The sequence below is a fragment of the Amblyomma mixtum genome, chromosome 9, assembly GCF_055824585.1.
Source record: "Amblyomma mixtum isolate Tamu chromosome 9, ASM5582458v1, whole genome shotgun sequence".
Taxonomy (NCBI): domain Eukaryota; kingdom Metazoa; phylum Arthropoda; class Arachnida; order Ixodida; family Ixodidae; genus Amblyomma; species Amblyomma mixtum.
The window spans coordinates 74769223-74783863 of NC_143020.1; the positions used below are offsets into that span (position 1 = coordinate 74769223).

General features: G+C 46.6%; 1 long non-coding RNA gene across 1 annotated transcript; it reads right to left on the reverse strand.

Annotated features, from left to right (window-relative positions):
* Window positions 1-1719: 1719 nt before the first annotated feature.
* LOC149329752 (uncharacterized) lies at window positions 1720-2741 on the reverse strand. Its single transcript, XR_016285746.1, has 3 exons — window positions 2637-2741; window positions 2196-2320; window positions 1720-1874 (listed from the first exon to the last, which is right to left on the reverse strand). It is a non-coding gene; the product is annotated as an uncharacterized LOC149329752 (long non-coding RNA).
* Window positions 2742-14641: the final 11900 nt, after the last annotated feature.

Below are 14641 nucleotides of genomic sequence, written 5' to 3' on the forward strand. Positions count from 1 at the left end.
TTTCATTCCCTTTCTTTATTGTTTTTACTCGTTATTTATTTTTCTTGCTGTTTTTGATTTTCCGCTGTTTACATGTTTTCGCTTTTTTATGCTTTATGTTCGCAGTCACTCCTTTGTCTAAAGTAGGGGCCTAGTTGACGCGTATTTTTTTTAATTGCCTTGACTGTTGTATTACCTTCGTTTTCCTTTGTGGAGAAATTAATTAATATTTTTGTGAGTGCGTATGGTGTACCAGCACCAAGGTTTTTGGGTTTTTCCTGGGCAACGAAAATAAAGGTTGATTATAACTGTTATTTTACCTCATCACTTCTTCGACAGTTCCCCAACACGCCGTTTATCCCTGGTAAGCGAAGGTGCGCGTGCGGGCTGCACCTGCTGGCTACCGATAAACGGAAAAGTCCCTGCAGCGCCCTCTACTTTATATTGTGCATGTAAAGTAGAGAATGACCTTCTGCATGTATAGAAATTAGCCCATAAGGCTCTCACGTCATACCCTGAAAGGGGCTCTGCAGCACTTTTTTTGAGAATTTCGCGATATTCAAGGATTCAAATCTATGTACTCTGTAGGTAAAGCATGCCAAGTGTTTTGGACTAGCATTGAAAATAGTGAAGTAATCGACGATTGTTTTCTGCCCTTCTCCTCAGTGCACATGAGGAGTGCAGAAAAACTCAGGGTGACGTCACGGAAGGTAAGATTTCAAATTACCGCTGTCAAATCAAATCAAATAAAAGGTTTATTTTGCACTTCATAGAAAGAAATGCAGGCCACAGGGACAAAAAAGCTTCTCAGAAGACAGCTTGACAGGGCCCCTCAGGCACACCCTGCCCTGAAGCATCAGACACTGCAAAACAACTCTCAGAAGGGTTCGCCTTTGGTGGCGTTGGTTTTGTTCCTTCACAGTAGGCATTTCAGCTTTGGAAATGTACCGATACCTTCTATGACGGAATCATGCGCCCCCCACTTGGTGTTGTGGGCTTCGGAGAAGCTTGAAGGGCTCGGGTTTTTAATCGGCGATTACTTCACTATTTCAAGTGCTAGCCCAAAGAGACTTTGCATGCTTTACCTGTAAGTTTCACACATTCGACCTTCTTAAGCTCATTGATTTCTAAAACCTACGCAGTTTACCTTTAAGACAGAGCTTAATCCACCAATACGTTCATGCCAGCCTTAGCTACTCAATGCGAGCGATGGAGAAATTTCAAAAGAAATATTTTTATCCGCATCGAATCTTTGAACATTTACGTTTAATATTGCCCTAAAATTACCGTACCGTATTGCAATATTAAAAATTAATGTCGAAGAATCCTGGAACACAACGTGGCAAAACCAAAGACACCCAACGTAGGAGTACTTGTTCTTCTTGGTGTAGAGCTTTTCACCTTGCAACAACAACACCGAAAAATAAGCGCCTGGAAATGAAGCAATAATTCGGAATAACTTTTTTTAACTTGCGTGGCGGTGGTTTGAAGTCATGTCGCTAGACGCCGCCACAGTGCCCACGTCTGTTTGAGTTACGCTATGCCATGCAAACAAAGCGTCGTCCACAAGCATACATGGCCTGCAGATATGTGATTCAAAAGCAGATTTTGAAGAGAAAGAAATGTGCTTTTATTTTGACATAATTACCACGATAAGAAAATGGCGGAGAACACTGCTGAAACAATCTCACGATGTTTCACTACGTTTCCTGGGACCACGACGATTCCTGGGAGCTCTTATCCGGGTCAGATGGCTTGATAAGATTCAGTAGGTCGCAGCCATATAGAAAGACCACCATTTACACGTTTTTAACCAGTGCACGCTGGTCCGAGGGATGGCGCTCAACCGTTATGAAGCAGCATTCCTTCCCGGTGGTGTGCCGCCTTGTGTCCGACTGCAAAAGAAAGACATCACAATAGCACTATAACACCTCCAGAATATTGCCCACAATTTGCAACAAAAAACGAAAAACACGCGAGGTTCAAAAACTCATCACATCAGCGGAGCCGGCCGACAGATAAAAAAATAAATGTCCGTGATTTAGGCAAGTCAGAGGATATGAGGACAAGCCATACAGCATTTACACAGACTAACTGCTTTATTTGGAATTTAATGAAATATCAGTGCACACTAAAAAGCGCCAAAGGTACAGCTTTAGTGCACAAAAATTTCATAGATAAGTAACATAACTGTCAAAGATTGTGCGCACACTTACCGCAGCACCTAAGCATAAGAAGGACGAGGTGCCTGCGTTGTAGAATTCACGACGCGAACGGCACGCTGCGCACTGGTACGCTGATCAGGGAGGGAAGGTCCCGCTCCGGGGTTTGGCGAGGGACTCTGCAAGAAAGTGATAAAGAGGAAAAAAAAATGTTTTATTGTACTACAGTGATTCTGCTGCTTAACAGCAATAGTGTAAGATCTATATATAGAAAAACACGCCAAATAAGAAGCCCAAAGCAATGAAGTCAAGAAGACGACATATCCCGTCATCGAGAACAATTTGTAGAAATTGAGTCTGTGATAGTTATGATGGAATGAGACTTTTAGCCCATTGCGCACCAGTACTAGTTACGCGAGGTGCAGATTTGAAGAATTATAAAATAGAGAATTGCACTAGGGAAATGACAACGCCTAGACAGATGCGCAAACTCACCTCCTTAGCTCGCGCAGAAGATGACAGAGGTCTCCGTGTTCGAGGATGCAAGACGTGAGAGCCACTCTGCAGGCTGGCACGGTTACCTCGCCGCAGAGGTTCGGCATTTGGATTTAGCGAGGAATCCTGCAAGCAAATGAGTGTCAGAAGAAAAAAGTCAGTTTCAATCCACCTATAATCAGCACACAACTTCGTGTCTCTTATAGCTAAAAGGCAGCTTAAAGGCGAGCAAAAGTAATTCAAATATTCAAAAGATATTACTTATGCGTCACATCACAATTGTTTTGCAGCACTATGGAAGGTAGATACCTCCTCAGCCAATCAGGAGAGCTCGTTGAATGTCTTCCACCGCCCCAAGTCGTATGCGCGCCGGCCGTTCTCAGCGTATGCAGTATGAATTAATGTAGTCACCGCACCATTAGCGTGTGCACTCTCAGTTACGCTAAACGCAAGCATTTTTCCAGACGTTACTCAATTTGTCACATTAGACATATTTAGCATACTGGGGACGTATTAACGAAGATGTATGCCTGTTAGCAGTACGCACCCGCCACGCGCAGTGTCCCCACCTAGCCACACCCACGACAGCTCCTGTGCGCTATACTGGGCGAGTTGGTTGGTGTTCATTCAGACGACCAGCGCGTTATTGTTCAAGGGACAGAAAGAAAAGATCAATTTCGCTCTGGAGCCGCTAAACAAATGCAAAATGAATGTTCGCTATTTAGCCTAGCCAGAGCTTATGAGAAAAAACCAGGCCACATTTACACAAAACGAACAGGTTTAATTTAAATTTAATTAAATATAAGTGCTCACTACACAGCGAAGAGTGTCATGGGCACAACTTTAGTGCAGAGATATTTACGACATAAGTAACATCACTGTGAAAGACCTCCCGTAAACTCACCCCAGGAGCTTCAGCACACGAAGAAAGATTTGCCCGTGTTGTAGAATTCACACTGCCAGCGCCATGCTGTACACTGATGCGCTGATCAGGACGGGCAGGTTCCACTTTAAGCTTTAGAACAGAACCCTTGGAAGAAAGTGAAGGAATGAAATCACTTTATTCGCGCTGCAGTTCGTACACAATATTGCATCTAATATACTTAATCTTCACATTAGCGGGATGAACATCAGACGCAATATAGAAAACTGTTGGTGTTCAACGTGGCTTGAAATTAGTTATACGAGCGAAAGCTCCGTGGAGCATAGTCTCCACTAGCTCATGTCAAAAGTCAAGGTCAGGTACCGAATGATCATAGCCATATGATCGCTCAGTCACTTTACCATAGCTTGGGCCTGTGCACGTTAAAGAACCCCAGGTGGTCGAAATTTCCGGAGCCCTTCACTACGGCGTCTCTCATAGCCTCAGTCGCTTTGGGACATTAAACCCCAATAAACCAAACCAAATCAGCGTTCATGCTACTTAGCTCGGGAAACTTGACTGCCAAAATATTTGTACAAGCCCAGTTTCCTACCTACACTTTTGACGTCATACTACCCTTTTCACTGCTTTATTAGCCTAGATCAGAGAAAAGTATGTTGTACGTCGCGTGTCATGGTGTACTCCCATTGCGTAATTTCGACGTTGAGGCGCGATTCTTGTGCATTAGGCACAGAGCAGTAATTGATGACATAAGGCGTTTCGATCAGTTGTTCCTCGGTGTTTTCTTGAAGCAAGCGTTTGTTTGAAAGTACGCATTTTCTGATGTCATTCATGCTATCGGCATTTCGCAATTTTATTTCATTTCAATTCAATTTATTCCTTTCTATGGAAAGAGGAGCTGAGACAAAACGCTGACTTGCCTGACGAAGGCCTCAGCACCCATATACAGTTGGTAATGCAGTGGCAAAAAATAAAACATTCGAAAAAATCTTACTTGCTTATTTTGCTTATCTTACCTTGCTTAACTTATCTTGCTTCCTCATTATATGAACGCTTGATAATGTTCCATGTGGTTTGCCTGGCATTTGATTACATTATTGAAAATATATGTCCTCCTCATGCTCTAAAAGGTAGGCCAAATTTTTAACAGCTCATTTGTACCATTTATTTACAGCAAGAAACCAGCGTTTCACAATGCACACGTCTACGCCATAAAACTTGTTTTGAAGGCTTGTTCAGCAACCCTTTGTTGCGCTATTCAGAGTCAATTGTGTGTTGTGGTTTTTAGTTATTAAATTATCTCCTGCCATCTGCAGTATTGCTTCTTCGTATTTTGTCGTGTTCATTCTTCCCGGGTGTTCGAAACAAGCCCTCAAACAAGAGTTAGTCTCATGAGGCTGTAGCTGTCGGTAATTAGGAGGAAATGGGTGCGCCTCTTTATTTGTAAGCACAGTGAAATTCATCGCTATCTAAAAATTGCTTTGATAGTCAGCACAACCGTCTTCCTTCTTCGTATTTGTGCCGTGTGTCCCGCTGAATGTCGATGCGTTCCATCATTTTATTTCGCTTACATTTCGGTGGCATGCTTTTTCTTTTAGTTATGACGACATTGTTTGGTTGTCAACTCAAGTCAAAGATTACGCTGGCTCTGCTCCACAAACTGCCATGTTTTGAACGTATGGGCTTCGAAGCAATTCTACCATAGCAGTTTACATTTTCTACCACTGGCGACGAGAGTGCCTCATTTTATTCGTCTGAATCGACATCAACTGCAAGGCGGATGGTGCTGCAGAAATTCCTCTCAAAGCTTTTGCTGGAGAACAAAATGATCTTTATTGTACAAAACATTTTCTCATTTGTCAGTCACTAAAACAGCGTTTAAAATTGCAGCGCCTACGCGTATACTGAAAGTACTCGAAATACATTTTCCTCAGTGCAGCAAAAGAAAAGAAAATGTACTGTTCATACAAAAGTTCATAAAAAAGTTCATAAAAAAGCAAGCAGTATATAAAAAAATTGCGGGACATGATAAATGCGTTAAACACTGTCGCTGAGTACGCATGAGGAACCTGGGAGGACGACTATCACCGCCGAGATCAAATTATGGAAGCAGTTCAAACCTTAGCCGAAGCTGGTTACCCTTTACATATCCATCACTGAACAAATTTTTTAGGTTGAAGGAAAGGCTGAGGTAGTAGCACGGAACGTTTGACTCTGAAGGCTTCTGCATAAACGATGAATTGCTGAATTCTTTCACCACTATTGCAACTTCATTGTATCCGTTTGGATGTAAGGCAGTCATCTTAATCGTTTGCCGAAAAGGCCACTGAACATAGTCGTCCTTTTCACCCTTGTGTAACTGAATCCCAATGTGCAGTGCTGCTACGTCATCGGTTTGAATGATACAGAAACGAGGGGTGACGCAGTAGCCGCGTAGGTAGATTGGCTGATTGCCGTAGGATACAAAGCCAGCCTTGCACGCGTTCTCTGCAAGGGATCTGATACCTTTTACACTAAACTCGTGAAAGGACACATCTAAATTAGGCAGTCTCCGAGTTTGGTGTGATCCTTTCATCATTTTCTGAGCACTTTCGTTTTTGGATTCTTCATTACACGGAAACATTTGTGCGAGAATGTTGCTGTGCTTACTGGAGATGTTTCTCCACCGAGATGCAATATCTTCAAATGACCTTCTTGCACTCTCCGAGAGCTTAGATAGTTGATCAAGGTTCAAAAATAAACATTCTCTAGCTTTTTCAGTAGCCACTGCAATCTCCCGCATGCTTTTCGTCAAGCTATCACGGCTTTCTTCAAACGGCTCTGCCAACTGCTTTTTAGCTTCCTTCATCATCCCCGGGATTTCCTGAGAAGGACTATCAGTAACGTTTTCCTGATTTATAGTATTGGATGCTGCTTGAAGCGCTTCGCCCAAAACGCCTTCTCTATGGCTAAGTTTTTCTTCTACTGATTCTGTTAAGACATATATGCTACGAGAGAGTTCGCGGAGTCGTTCACAATGAACCTTTGCATCGCTACTTAAACGTCCAACAAACGTTTTCATTTCTTCCGCCACGCTCTCCAACACCCCTTGTAACGACGTCAAAGTAACTGCATCGTCCATGCAGCGCGACTGCGCATCCAATTTCGATGCAGGAGGCATTGCCGTGGCGCCACAGCAGTACTTCAGGTGCGCGCAGAGGTCCTAGCAAAGTACCCTGGCTGAGCACACGGGGCAGCAAGTTGAGTGGTGTTTGCATTCACGCTGCATGTGCGTGTATATATGTGCAGCCATCATCACCTCAGGGCAACCGTTTTCTTCATTCGTTTTGGTTTGGTTTGGTTTTGTGGGGTTTAACGTCCCAAAGCGACTAAGGCTATGAGAGACGCCGTAGTGAAGGGCTCCGGAAATTTCGACCACCTGGGGTTCTTTAACGTGCACTGACATCGCACAGCACACGGGCCTCTAGAATTTCTCCTCCAAAGAAATTCTAGCCGCCGCGGCCGGGATCGAACCCGCGTCTTTTGGGCCAGCAGCCGAGCACCATAGCCACTGAGCCACCGCGGCGGCTTTTCTTCATTCCAGCACTTCACCTGAAAGAACATACGTAAACTTATAGTTCATGAAAGCGACATAATTTTATCTCTTAATCGCGGCTGAAATCAGGGATACGAGCTTTGGACGCTGGCGAGCTTCTTCGAGTACAGTCTTTAGCAAGACGTCAACATGCTCAAGAATGCCTCTCTCTACACAGTACAGGTTACAGAAAGGAAATCTTGACTGAAACGAAATATCTCCTACTGGGTGCTGTACGGTATAGTGCACGTAAAGGATCCCATGTGGTCGAAATTTTCAGAAGCCCTCCACTGCAGAGTCCCTCACAACCTGAGTTACTCTGGGACGTTAATGACGATGATGGATTGGCCCAAGGGCACTCGTGGCCAAAAAGCGCATGGAACAAGGTATCTGCTTCTATTCGAGGTGCGGTCAAAGACCAATTGCCCAAGTATTTCACCCTAAATAAGCCAAGCACCAGGTGACAGGGAAGCTTGTACCCATTGTATAAACGGTGGGTACCCGGCGGCACTGGGGATCGAACCCCGCACCTCCCGCATGCGAGGCTGATGCTCAAACGACTAGGCCACCGCTGCGGTCTTTGGGACGTTAAAGCCCATAAAATAAAGTAACTTAACTATTAGGAGATTTTGCAGACATGGCAATCCGCCTTCTTATATGACCCATGTGCACATGCGCATAGTCCTAGATATGACGGGAAGGAATCTGCACAGTTACTCAGTGCCGTGCCGTGCGTAGCGCATGAAAAACACCGAAAACGATCGCTGCTACCAAGCATTCGCAACCCATTGAACTGGTTCTTGAAAAGAAAGAAACGAAATTCACGGTAAATATTATCCGTCCTGTTTATCAACGTAAGTAGCTAGTTTTCATGAAGCTTGTCGAGACGTCCGCAACAAAGGACGCCACCGATCGGGCCAGTAGGACTACTGAACAACACTGATCCGGCGTCAAGGTTGGTCGAGGTGGATCTTCCTGGCTTTTTCCCGCAATCGACCTCCGGAAACAACTTCAACATCGTGGCGATGGACTACCTGACCTTCTAGGCCGAAGCATAAGATCTGCCGAATGGCAGAGTGGCGGAAGTCGGCAAACATTACAGCTATGGCTATACTCAGTTCAAAACTAGAGTTTCAGTCCGGTGTGCGTATGTTTAACACTGAAGTGACCTTTGGGCTTAGTGGTCTCACAGCAACAGCCTTCTTTTAGATGCCAAAGCACACTTTGGCTATGGCTAGTGCGATGTTGACTACAAATTAAACCCCGGTCGTTTCCAAAATATTGCCCATCCTTAAACCCAAATTTAGCTGACCCCATCCCTGATATTGTGACGAAGACGATGAAGCTAACAGTGGCGCGGGACGGAGTGCTCGCGCTAGGCCAGCGGCCATTAAATCATCTCTTGTTCATAGTTCATCACGCCTCATTCTTCGGCTGGCCGCTGCGTTACATTTGGTGTGAGGTGCTGGGGTCCCTTCATCGCCATCCTGGTCCCGGAGCTTCGGTGTCCTGTGCCTGCCGTGGACGTCGGCCTTGACTGCCTGGTACGTGCCGCCCGGCCATGCCCCAGCTCGCCCGACCTGAACCGACCTTGCCGCTCACCTCAGCCCCGACCCCCGCCCGGACCACAAGACACGATGACCCAAGAACCGACCGACCCGAGACCCGACCGACCCAAGACCCGACCGACCCAAGACCCACACGTGAAGACACCGCCCCCCCTGCCCCTGCCGTCCGGTGCGTCCATGGACCTCGGCCGTCAGCTCCTGGCACCCTCCGGCCCGGATGCTTCGTGGACCGGGTCTCATCCTTCGATCATCTCATCCACTGTGGCGGCCAGCACCTCACCACTTTCGCCTTCCTGTCCCAACATGCTCCGGAGCCCATCACCATTTCGCCCGTCTATTCGTCACCGATCGGGACGATCGGTCGGTGGCCCCGGGTAGTGTGACGAAGACGACGAAGCTGGCAGTGGCGCGGGATGGAGTGCTCGCGCTAGGCCAGCGGCCATTAAATCATCTCTTGTTCACAGTTCATCATGCCTCATTCTTCGGCTGGCCGCCACGTTACAATATTTGACCTTTATCAATTTGGACCAAAATCGATGTCCAGGGTAATTCGAATGCGCTAGATACTGTCACGTTGTAGTGACGGCAGTCCAGCGGTCAGGAAGACACCAGAAATACTTGCAAACGAAGCTGTTTATTTGGGCTGACTTGCGCCCGCAAAACAACTGAATCACTCGGTGGCGGCGTAAACAACAAGCGTGCTCGTCAATCGTCGATCTACGAATGCCCGCTGCTCGCGGCATCGTTCAATTTAAAGCCGGCAAGGAAACTTCGAGATAACAGGTCGAGATCATCTAGAGTAATCTGGAAACACGTAGATGCAGCTCGGCATGGCTGTGATCAATCGAGATTAGTCCGGTCGCTTCTCGCGTCACGAACACAAATGATAACACCCCTTTTCTGCGCGAACGAACAGACGCTACAATGATACCTGGCATTACCCCCCTCTCAAAGAAGCATCGTCTCGATGCTTTAAAATTAAAATAAACGCGCAGAATTCTAACTTCGAGTCCTTTAGCGTTCATAATAAGGTTTAAGGGCAGCGGTAAAAGCTTCAAGTCTAGCCGTGTCGTCGTCGTCGTTGTCGTAGTTGTCGTCGTAGTTGTCGTAGTAGTTGTCGCAGTAGTTGTCGCAGTAGTTGTCGCAGTAGTTGTCGTCGTAGTAGGGGTCGTCGTAGTAGGGGTCGTCGTAGTAGGGGTCGTCGTAGTAGGGGTCGTCGTAGTAGGGGTCGTCGTAGTAGGGGTCGTCGTAGTAGGGGTCGTCGTAGTAGGGGTCGTCGTAGTAGGGGTCGTCGTAGTAGGGGTCGTCGTAGTAGGGGTCGTCGTAGTAGGGGTCGTCGTAGTAGGGGTCGTCGTAGTAGGGGTCGTCGTAGTAGGGGTCGTCGTAGTAGGGGTCGTCGTAGTAGGGGTCGTCGTAGCTCTCGTCGTAGTTTAGGCATAGTCTTGTGTTTTCGTCCATGCAAGAACTTAGTTCCTGCACTCAGAAGCAACCTCACCTCCAGAGGCTGCTTTATTCAGTTGAACCTTCGAGGGCAGGGTGAGCGTCCACGCACTGTGTAGCCTCGGCTTGGAGATACATAGCGCGGTGACGATGGCGACGGGGAACGTGATAGGCGGCTGTGCGATGAGTATTCTTCCCGACGCAAAACTCTACGATTTCGGCTGGTCGCTGGCTGGGTGGTGGTCGTGGGGCGTCGTATGAGAACCCTCGGATGCCCATTCTCCTGTATGAGCAGTACCTGAGAATGTGACCGGCTTGTCCACAGTGGAAGCATAGTGGGCGGCGCTGGTCTGGTGTTCTCCACTCCTCGCATTTCCTCGGCCGTGTGCGACGCTCGCAGGACGGGCGGGTTGGGCCGAGAGGGCGGCGCTCCAGCGCATCTGGCTAAGGGCGATGGGGGCTTGAGTCCCGTCGTCGAGGTACAGGACGGCGCACTGCTACGGCGTAAGTCATGGCTGGAGGCTCCAGAGGCTGCGTGGTAGACTGGAGTCAGGTCTTCCGGCGAATAACTCAAAGGGCTGGCGTCAAGAATTGCAGGGGTTGTCCGGTACCTGGAAGGCTACCCCGCACCTCCACCAGATGTCACGTTGTAGTGACGGCAGTCCAGCGGTCAGGAAGACACCAGAAATACTTGCAAACGAAGCTGTTTATTTGGGCTGACTTGCGCCCGCAAAACAACTGAATCACTCGGTGGCGGCGTAAACAACAAGCGTGCTCGTCAATCGTCGATCTACGAATGCCCGCTGCTCGCGGCATCGTTCAATTTAAAGCCGGCAAGGAAACTTCGAGATAACAGGTCGAGATCATCTAGAGTAATCTGGAAACACGTAGATGCAGCTCGGCATGGCTGTGATCAATCGAGATTAGTCCGGTCGCTTCTCGCGTCACGAACACAAATGATAACACCCCTTTTCTGCGCGAACGAACAGACGCTACAATGATACCTGGCAATACGATGCTGTTCCAAGTTTGGCCCACCCCAAAATTTAAACCTTCTTCGATTCGGACCAAAATCGATGCCCATACAATTTCACTGTGGACATTACGATGGTAATCTCCAAATATGACCAAGGTCACTCCCAAAATTTGGTCCAGCCAGCCCCCGAAATCTGACCTCCGTCAATTTCGATCAAACTATGTCCAGCCTAAACTGACCATAATCGTTCCGTTGGTTTGGCCATTGAGAGGACCTGACATTTCAACCGAATCCAGAGCATGTCGTTTAAAAACCTTCACGTGATAGATCAGCAATAATAGCTATCGCTCGTTCATTCGATGTAACATAGTTAAATAGCTGTTAGCGCGTTAGCTGTAGAACACGCCTGAAAGCGCATTTTCGTCGGTAACAGTGTTTTCAGGTGTAGATTCAGCAAAAAATTAAACCTTGGTTCCTGCATCAAATCAATGGTGAGCGCCCACTTCGTCGCTCCATAGTCGCTATTCCTTCAGTTTTACAGCGAGAGCATCAGAAGTCACGTCAGGAGCAAAATCCTCCATCCGATCTCACAGAATTCATCCTTAGTGACGAGCAATTAAGAAATGGAGCAAAAAGTGGTAAGACAGTACAAGCAAGGTTTGTTACCTGTCTGTGGGAAAAGCGAAAACTTAAGTCAAACCAGACGGGTAGATGCTTGTACAGGTTGCTTCATGATTCAGGGAAAAAAAGGAACCGCAAAAAAGGCAAACACTCAGAAAGACACACAGCTATAACTTCTGTCAACTCACTGCCGCGTCTGTCATTGCATACCCCTTCCCCAAAAATGCGCGGTTTCAAAATTGTACAAAAATCAGTTTACACGTGCAGTAATTGAGGCTAAATGGAGTACACTTTTAAAAAATCACATTGTAAGTAGCCCTTCCGTGACGGTGTTGCCAAAGAAGCTTGCGTATGCGGGTGACATACTTTTCTAGCGCAGTGTACTGATGGTAGAACTGTGATACAATGGTGCAGATACCACCCTTCCTTTACGCAACAAATCATTGTTGTTAGTTAGCGTTGTGTGTATGAGGCCGTCTTTTACTCGCTGCATTTTTTCCCTTAAGTTAAACGCAGGAGCCATCTGCTTTCCTCCAGGCATTGCTCACCATTCTTTTCAGCAGCTCGAATGGTGGGAAGTCCTCCCAGCCTACGTCCTCTTCTTCAAAGTGGCGTCCGTCACGTGGGCAGGTGTGTACGCCGTCCTTAGCACTCCGCTCGTAGCAAGCGCCGCACAGCGCGTGCATGCAGGGCAGCAAAGCTGTCCTCTTGCGTACCAGTCCGCAAGCGCTGCATACCCTGTATTCTGGAAGAGGCTCGACGAAGTCCAGGGGCTTCCAGTCGAGCATTGGTGAGAACCCGTCAAGCGTATACCGCATTCCATTCGGAGGCATCGTTGACCGCGTTCCGTTGCCCCACCAAGGGCTGCTCGAACAGCAACGCAGCTGCGGAAAAATGTATCCTGCATGTTTCTTAACATTCATCGTTATCAAGGCTAATATTGCTGTGGTCTTCGGCACGTGTGCCGTTTCTCGCCGAAAAAAAACATGTCAAGGCAAACTGGTAGCAGTACGCTAAAGCGCGGTGCCTCTCCTTGCTGCGCTTATTTAGAGATAGCATAGATTGGCGCGGTTTGTAGCAAGCAAAAAAAGAAGGCTTCTGCTTGTCACAACTTGCAGGAGAAATTGATGTTATCTCTTGAGGCAATATGTGCGTCAAAAACGCTTCGTAAGAACCGGTTGCCACCGTGTTTTGCTTTTCGTGGTACTCAAATGAAAAAAAAGCAGGGAACTTTAACAGAAGAGGGAGGATCCGCCCAAGTACGGTGGCGAGCCTTTTTTTCCAATCTTTTTTTTATTCCAGCTGTTTGTCATTAGACATAATGAAAAATAAAAAAAAAACTTATAAAAAGGAGTGTAAGATATGCTCCTGCCCGAATCCGGCGCACAGATACCTTCCATCGCGTGCATGCATGCTCATAGGGATTTACCATCAGCGTCGCCATCTTTGCTCGTGTGACCACAACGCCGTAGGCAACATACAGTTCCCAGGCGGCGCTGCAATTGTTCCAATGCGCGCCTAAAAACTGCTGCCGTCAGCCGCAGGGCTACAAGAGAGGCGAGAAGAAATTTTTAACTTTGGGTGATTACACTCCTCGCTTAAGTTCTCTCGGCGAGGCAGAAAGCTGACGCACGCCGCGCGTGGCTTTGACAGAGCGCGGAAGCTTATGCCTCGCAAGGCAGGTGGTGTGGGAAAACACTACGGAATAAACTAAAAAATGCCGGCTCCTCTCGCTAGACTGCATGTTACGGCGCGACGATCGACTCGGTAAAGTTCATAGCAGGTTACCTAGAGCTCCCTTAAGGATTCCTGCTTTGGGGCTGACTGTCGACATAGCCGCACACCTAAAAAATGCCATTCGGGCTTTCGCACAGAATAGCAAGGTTATTTCCTACGTATCACTTTCCTCACTGACAACCCGGCGTCCAAAGGGAAAGTGTGAGCGTTGCTGAAAGGCTGGCTGCGTGTAAATACGCGAGCAAGCTTTGTCCGCAGCTCTGGAGTCGTGTGCCGCGGGACAAATAAAGTACAATCATCGCATAGTTGCCTTCCTGCGTGTCCGGGGCTTCCGTCTTTCTATTTCGTGCACCTCTGCTGGGAGAGGAGCGCTGCTCCTACGCTCCACAGTCGGATACAAGTGAAAAACAAGCGGCTTTTACTCTCATCTTTGACTTGTCACACTTGGATTATAATTTTATAGTTACTTGTTCTACTACTTGATCGTTTCGATGCCTTGTAAACCCTTTTTTGCATGCATTAGTGTTACTATTTATTATTTATGCTGTTACTGTTTTTTCATTGTTGGTATCTAAACTGCAGATTTGTATTGTAAGCATATAGCTTAGCTGACGATGCCGGGATACGTCTCAAAAGCAAACATTGGTTTAGACGGGCCTGTTTTGCTGTATTAATTTCCTTTGTGCTATATAAAGATGTTATGATCATTATAAAAACTTCCTTAGTTTTTATTTGATGTCCTTAACTTTCCACTTTGAGCTGGCCTTTCTTCACATATAACTTCCCCTTTAAAGCAAACTTTTTATTTCACTTGCGCATTTCCACGTCTATAATTTTTGTTTTGTTTCTTCCTCCATAATTTTTTCGTCAATTGTACTTGTTTTCATTAATATATTTACTATAAAACCGTGACTCGCGTGAGATTATCTGTGAGGCGTTCACTTATTATATTTTTTATTGCGAATGATTGTATTCCAGCTAGTGTTTGAGACTTCATATTCGTTTTGGTTTTGATTAGTTTATTTTTTATTGTATTTTGCTTTGATATCTGTTTCTTGTTTTAATTCCCATTATTTATTGTTTCTGCTCGTTATTTATCTCTGTTGCTGTTCTAGCTGTTTTTGATTTCCCACTGTTTAGATGTTTTCGCTTTTTTTATGCTTTATGTTCACTGTCACTCGTTTGTATAAAGCAGAGGCCTAGTTG